This window comes from Suricata suricatta, chromosome 10 (assembly GCF_006229205.1).
Source record: "Suricata suricatta isolate VVHF042 chromosome 10, meerkat_22Aug2017_6uvM2_HiC, whole genome shotgun sequence".
NCBI lineage: Eukaryota > Metazoa > Chordata > Mammalia > Carnivora > Herpestidae > Suricata > Suricata suricatta.
In genome coordinates, this window is record NC_043709.1 from 6059118 (window position 1) to 6066293 (window position 7176).

General features: G+C 56.8%; 1 long non-coding RNA gene across 1 annotated transcript; it reads left to right on the forward strand.

Moving 5' to 3' along the window:
* The first annotated feature begins 17 nt into the window (after positions 1–17).
* Positions 18–4801, forward strand: LOC115304228. The gene is made up of 4 exons (XR_003914349.1): positions 18–236; positions 867–1168; positions 1869–1990; positions 4322–4801. It is a non-coding gene; the product is annotated as an uncharacterized LOC115304228 (long non-coding RNA).
* Positions 4802–7176: the final 2375 nt, after the last annotated feature.

The window sequence follows — 7176 nt, forward strand, 5'->3', positions numbered from 1 at the left end:
GCCCAGGCCCCGCCCCGCCGCGGCCAGCCGCGCCTGCCTGGAGCCCCCTGGCCAGCGACCGGCCGCTGGGGCCGAGTATTGTCCTAACGACCGAAAGGAGAGGAAAGCGGGGAGATTGGGGGGACAGCCACGTGGCCGGGAGAGGATTTACAATATTTTCTTTCGCTGTCGACAATATTGCAAAATGTGGGGAAGGGACCGCACGGCCAGGACAGGAGCGTGAGCGCGCGGGCAAGGTAAGAAGCCCCCGGCCGGCTTCACGGGACCTGGGGGTCCTGGGAGACATCGCGGCACCACCGCGCTCACTGAGCGGCTGTCGCGGGGTCTGTGCCCCAGGGCGCGCTCTGAGCCTCGTGAACCTTGAGCGGTGTAGACTCGGCCCGGGCGCTGAGGCATCCCCGAGACGGCGTGGACGCGGCCCCCGAGCCGGGGAGCCCTCCGGGACCCGGGGGCTGCCGTGGCGGTTTCGAAGGGCGCAGGCGGTGCGACTGGGGCGCCTCCGAAGTCCCGACATAGTCAAGGCTGAGATGGGCAGTCAGCGCAAATCGCGGGCGGCGGTGAGACCGTGGAGACGCGGACTGTGACCGGGACAGCCTCCAGCGACCCGGGGGCAGGAGGCGACCCCCAGGCCGCCTGCAGGTGTAGATGCGCGCAGGAGGCCGCGGCGGAAAGTTTGCAGGAGTGCGCGGGGCGGGCGCCAGGTGCTGGGCGCTGGGGCCGGGGCGCGCTGCCGCCGCGGGGGGACCCCCACACCCCAGCCCCCACCGCCGCAGCGGGGTGGGAGGGGGCGGTGGCGGGGGTGGGGAAGGACTAACTGAACTGAGCGCTGGAAGGAAACGAGAGGAGATTGACTTGGAGCCTTTCAGACAGGTTCTCGAAACGCCCGCGCTGTGCCCGCCGGAGCCTGGGTCTCTCCATGTCACCTGGGAGGAATCTGAGGGGCAGAGGCCAGCTTGCCGACACACGACAGTCGCTGAGGGGACTCAAACCCGGTCTGGTCCAAGCCGGGAGCCCAGCTCCTTCCCTCCTTCACTTCTGCCTCAGTGAAGAGAAAGGCGTGGTAGTGCTGGCTGCAGATGGGACTTGGGGGTGGGGGGTAGGCAGGATTGGGACTCCGGATCTGCCTCCCACTGGCTGTCCGTGGCTCTGGGTGGCCCCTCAGCACCAGGTGAGGGAAGGAGTACTGGCCTGGGATGCGGTTCCCCCACTACCTGGTCCCCAAGGGTGCCGTGCCTGGGGCAGATCAAGTGGGGCAGAGAACCTGTGTGACAGTGTCCTGTAGGGGAAGAAGGACACCCCAACCCAGTCCTGCCACAGAGGAAAGGCAGAACCCCAGAGGAGTGAAGAGCACACTCAGGGTGGCTCTTGGGGTGGCTCAGTCCCATCTCCCAGTCCTCCCTGGGGACTTTGCCCCCGTTCTTACTCCTCCACCCTCCTAGTCTCTGTGATTCCTCCACGCCTGTCCTTTACACATGTCGTTTGTTTGTTTGTTTACTGATTGATCGACAAGTAGTCATCAAACATCCCAGGCAGAGGCAACTCAGTGGTGAACAAGGCAGACCCAGTCTGGGACTTCCAGACCCGGGCAGGGACACAGATGATGAACAATAGTCCAGAGGGGTATAGGGCATGAGCACGGGAGGCCACCTGGGTGGGCATAAAGGAAGGCTTCGCTGGAGAGGAGACAGTGAGTCAGAGGGATTAAAGGGTCCTCAACTCTTGGGCCCCAGTCACCTCCTGCAGGAAGCCTTCCCTGACCTCACTGGCCTGACACTTCCCCTGTTGACAGGCTGTCATAGCCCGGGGACCACTCCCTCCATGGACATTTTTATGTCATTATTGGGTTGATGTTTGTTTCCCTCCATCAGATGTAAGTGTCACCAACGCAGGACCTGAACCTCTTTTGGGGCAGACGGTAGACACAATGAATAAAGGATGGGTAGAATTTCCCCAGAAAACCACAAGGAGGAAAAAAAACAACCTCCACCAGGTCGGTATCCAGACGGCAGAAGGGTCTCTTCCCCCTTCCCTGGACCGAGTCCTGGGCTCCACACCGCCTGTGCAGTTCACAGAAACAGAGTGAAAGAAAGCGGCAGGAAGAGAGCAGGGAGGTCTGGTGATGGCCCGCTGAAGCTCCAAGCCCTTTGCCCTGGGAGGGCGGGACCTGCAGAAAGGGGAGGCCTGAGCACAGGTGCCTGTCCTGTTCTCTGAGCTCAGACCAACCTAGTCCCTCTTCTGTCCCAGCTCTCAGACACTTGGTTTCCTTTCAGTGCTACTCAGGAGAAGCTGGTGGCCAGCAGGGTCCCTGGGATGGCCACGGGACAGGGCCACCCACAGTAACTGCCCACCCTCCCGGCCCCTCCCCCAGTCTAGACCCTGGGCAGCACCTCCCTGACCCCAAGTCCGGCTGTCCAGGTTACCCGCAGTTCCTTTAAACTCCTGCCTGGAAAATAGAACCCAGGCTTAGAAGGACCGACTCTTCATTTTTCCTAGTTTCAACACTCAGTGGATTTCTCCCTCCCCTGGCTCTGGTAGACCTGTGTGCCTGGCACTTTTCCTGTGGCAGATGATGCTCTCACAGATGCCCGACAAAGCTTTTAGCCTCCCCGCTACTCCCCACTTCGGGGACTGAGCTGCCTCTATGCACAGCGAGAGAGAGAGAATGCTTTATTCGGGCTCTGGCAGGGACAGAATAAAAGCGGCCTCCCCACTCAGCCCTCCCAATTGGAATTGCTTTAAAAAATTAATTTGCAATGATTTACATCCTTCTGTTCTGTGGGGATCACCGGCATCTTAAATATGTATTTAAATCCGATTCGCTGCTCCCAGTTAAATCTTAACTGCCCCCCACCTCCCCACCCAGCAGAAAGACCACTAGATTTGGAGTTGGTGAAACTCAGAGGTCCAGGCCAAGTTCTGCTAATGACAAGCTGTGTGACCTTGGACAAATTACTTAACCTCTCTGCGCCTCCATTGGCTGCTCTGGTAACTGAGGTTAATGATAATCCTTCCCTCACAGGGTGTTGTGAGGATTAAATTAGATAACATTCAGGGAAGAGCTGTGCCAAGCCGGGCCTGTTTTCTGTTCCCCAGTACAGGCCGGCTCGCTAATTAGCCCGGTGACCTTGGGCGGGCCATTCAGCCACTCCTAGCTCTCAATTTCCCCATCTGAAGAGCACAGGGGTTGTTCTAGAAGATGAGGCCACAGAGCCTCCCCACCTCCATCCCTGAGCCCCCCCCCCCTCACCTTCTCCAGCCCTCCGCTAGACACCCTCCCCTTGGCCACCCGCTTTTACGTTATCCAAGCACTCCTAATTGGAGGTCATTCCCCTTCCCAGCTGCCTCTGCTCCTGGTTCCCTGGGAAGCCCACAGGGTTTGGGCCCCGGGGGGCCTGCAGTTCTTGGCTCATTTACAGGAGCAATTAGCCCTGATGTCATAGGCCTCAGCAGTGGGCACGTGTGCCTGAGGTCCGGGCGGGGCTCTGTCTGTGGCCTGCAGGACTCCCCTAGGCCAGGGGGTCCCCAAGGCCAGGGGTAGGGAGGGAGCTTCCCAGGCAAAGCCGGGTCCATCTCTGTACTTTACGACTCCTTGAAGCCCTGAGTCTCAGCGTAAATTAGTTCTACCTTGTGCTTTTGTTGGCACTGTCTGTTCTTTGGAAGCGAAGGGCTTTGTCAGGAAGAACAAAGCTGGTGGTTTTCTGATTTCCAGGGGTAAACGTGCTCCTGGGGGCGGGCACACCGCTTCTCAGTGTCAGTCTCGAGTCCTTGATTCTCAGACTCACTGGTTTTTGTTTGGGGTTTTTTAGTCCTATGGCTTAGGAGTCACATATGTTTGTGTTGAGTGTTGGCGAGGGGATTTCTCTCCTCCTTTTTGGCATGTAGTGTGTTCTGTGGAAGCTAATTCCAGGGACTGAACTTTTCAAATCACTGCTTCAACAGCTTTTAAAAATCTGGACCTAGTTACTCCTGTCATCCATGTGTAAAGATTTAGAAAAAAATTCCAAACCCGAGGGTGGGCAGCCTTGAGGATGTGCAGCCTAGCAGCACGCACTTGCTGCAGACCTGAGGTCAAGGCTGAAATGTTGAGCGCCTCTTGGGATAGGAGCAGGGGGGCGGGGGGCGGGGGAGCATGGTCTGCTCAGAGCCAGACATCTGGATATTTAGAAAACATCTGGGTGGCTGGATTTTTCAGGTTTCTGCCTGACATTTAATATCACAAACATTGAGCCTGCCTCCCGTCCCCCACCTCCCAAGCACACCCAGCCCCTTCCCCCCCCCCTTCCTGACTGGTAAGAAACATCCATTCTTTCCAATTCCCCAGCGTTTCCCCCCTACCGGAAATCTGATGGGCTTATGACATCATGGCTGGCTGCTGAGCGATGAAGTGGATGCCACAAAGAAATCCGACATATCAGATGGATTCTGAAATCAGTTTCCCTCTGGCTGCAGTAACAGGCGTGAAGTCAGGAGCATGTGAGCTTTGTCTAAGAAACAAAAAAAAAAAAAAAAGAAAGAAAACTAAGCCTTGTCCTGTATTAAATACGATTTTTTTTTTGAAGCAAAGAGACCTTTTGGACATCATCCTATTTTAATAGAGATGCTGGCGTTTGTGAAATGAAAGCGGCTAATAAATCAGACCTGCAGCTGCCTTTGAACGTTCCCTTTTGGCTGAGTTTTTGTGTGTCGTTCTTCACCAATAAAAGAGGAACTGGGGGTGGTTTATCTCCCTTCGGTATTCAAATGGAGTCGATTTGGGGGGTGTGTTTGTTTGTTTTGAGGCCAATAAAATTCATCAGGTAAATTGCTGGTTTATGTTTTTCCAGGAATCCATTTTTATAGAGTGACCTTGGACCTGACCTGGTCTGCAAACATCGTATTTCCCTTTGCCGGTTTTTCTGGCCAGGAAAGCGTGAAGGGGAGGCAGTTCAGCCTGCTCTTCATTCTCCCCTCCACAGGGCAGGGCCAGGACCAGTGGGACAGGGCGGTTCAGGGGATGGAAAACCTCTCTGGAAGGACTGACAGTAGGAACAGACTGTAAAGGGGCCTGGGGCTGAGCCCCAGGCAGCCTGGGAGTAGGGGGAGCCCCTGTCTTCCTCTGTCCCTCCGAAAAGGATCTCAGACCTCAGAAAGAGCTCCAAACGAGGGACCTCACCCCTGACAAGGGACCTCACCCCTGACGCGGGCCCAGATTAAAGGAAGCTCAGGGTCCCACGTGCCGCGTCCGCTGAGCCTCCAGCGCGGGCGATTGGAGTCTAACAGATCTGAACTGGAGTCCCAAGCCGTGGGGCCCTGGACAAGTCACATCACCTTGTCGTCTCTGGCCCTGTGAACCCACCCAGTTACTGATTCTTGCCCGCTGGGAGAATCAGTAAGTGCTGGACACTCCGCTGATGCCTGGCCACTTTACGGGATTCCGGGGTCCATCTCGGAGCCAGGGGAAGCCGGTGTAGATCCTGGACTTTATATCCCAGCTCTGCCAGCTTCTGTCTGCGTCCCAGTGATAGGACCAACCTCAGGCCCCGGGCTGCTGTGAGGACTGCGTGGTTGGTGATCACTGAACATTAGCTGTAACCGTGAGATGTGCTCCTGAGCCCAGCAGGCGGGTTGACGGGGGAGGGGGGGCCCTGGAGGGGAGGGGATGTGTCAAGCTGAGCACAGGCGGGGGATGAGCGGGGACCAAATGGAATATCCCTCATGGCACAGAACTTTGCACGGGTCCCCACTGCCTGGAGGGAGTCAAGCTCCCCTCCCGATCTGAGCCACGGGCACCTCACACTCGGGCCTTCTACATTCTTCTCTCCCCTTGTTTGGCGGTCCTCCTGGGCTGAGGAGGCCGCCTTCTTTGGACGCAGTACTAATGGGTTTAGGTCACACTTTTGAGCATCTGCCGTCATTTTATTTGGGGCACTTTACCTAGATGAACTCATTTGATCCTCACGCCAATCTATGCAGGGGGGACGGTTATCATTCCTATTTTAGAGGCCACCACACGGACATCAAGGATCTCGCCCCAGGGCACAGGGCCCAGACTGCAGCCAGGGCCTGCACCCACCCACTGCACCGCTGCTCTGCTGGGTCTGCTGAGGCGTCCTCTACATACCCGTTTCCCCTATTTCCTGCTGAAGCTGGCACCTGCCCCAGCTCTGCCAAGGGTCTCGCACACCCCGTCCAAGAGGCCTTCCTAGATCACCCTCCAGCCATGTCATCCAAGGAACGCGGCAGTGGTGCGGGTGGCCCTCATGGGGTGTGGCTCTGTGGCTGGCCCCGGGGCCCTTGTCTACCTCTCTTAGAGGCCAGTTTTGGGTCCCCCACAAGGCCCTGCAGGCCAAGTCAGCAGCCATTTACTAAGGACCTCCTACGTGCAAGACATGGGGACTCGTATGGTAGGTGCCCCCACCCACCTCAGACTCCTCTCCCAAACTACAGACCCATGCAGCCGGCGCTTTCTGCTACGTCTCCAAGTGCAAGGCCACTGAGCTTTCTACCTCAGCAGGTCACCCCCAAACCGGCCCCACTACCAAATCTTCCCCCTCTTGGGTAATGGCATCTCCATTTTCCATGAACTTGCTCAGGCCCCAAACCTTGCAAACTTTTTTTTTTTTAGTTTCGCTTTTTTATTTATTTTGAGAGAGAGAGATAGTGAGCAGGGGAGGGGTACAGAGAGAATCCCAAGCAGGCTCCACGCTGTCAGCGCAGAGCCGGATGCAGGGCTCAAACTCATGAACCTGAGCTGAAATCATGAGTTGGACACTTCCCTGAGCCACCCAGGCGCCCCATCTTGCGAACATTTTTAACTCCTCCCCTCCCTCTCTCTCATTCTCTCTCTCCCCTGCTCATCCCTCATCAATCCATCCACAAATAGCACTGGTTCTATTTTCAAACTTTATCAACAAGTTGACCATGTCCACTGCCACTGTGGATGAGTAGCGGCCTCCTCATGGGTCTCCTGCTTCCCCCTCAGGCCCCTGGAATCCAGTCTCTGTGCAGCAGCCAAAGTGATCCTGTTAGAACTTAGGCCAAATTCTATACACCTCGGTCCAGAACCCTGCAATGGCTCCCGGCTCGGTCAGGGTCAAAAGAGTCCTGCCTATGTCCCCTGCTGGATCCCTCCCTGAGCTCAATTCCTGCCCTCCCTCCTGCTCCAACTGTATATTCCCACCTCAGGACCTTTGCACT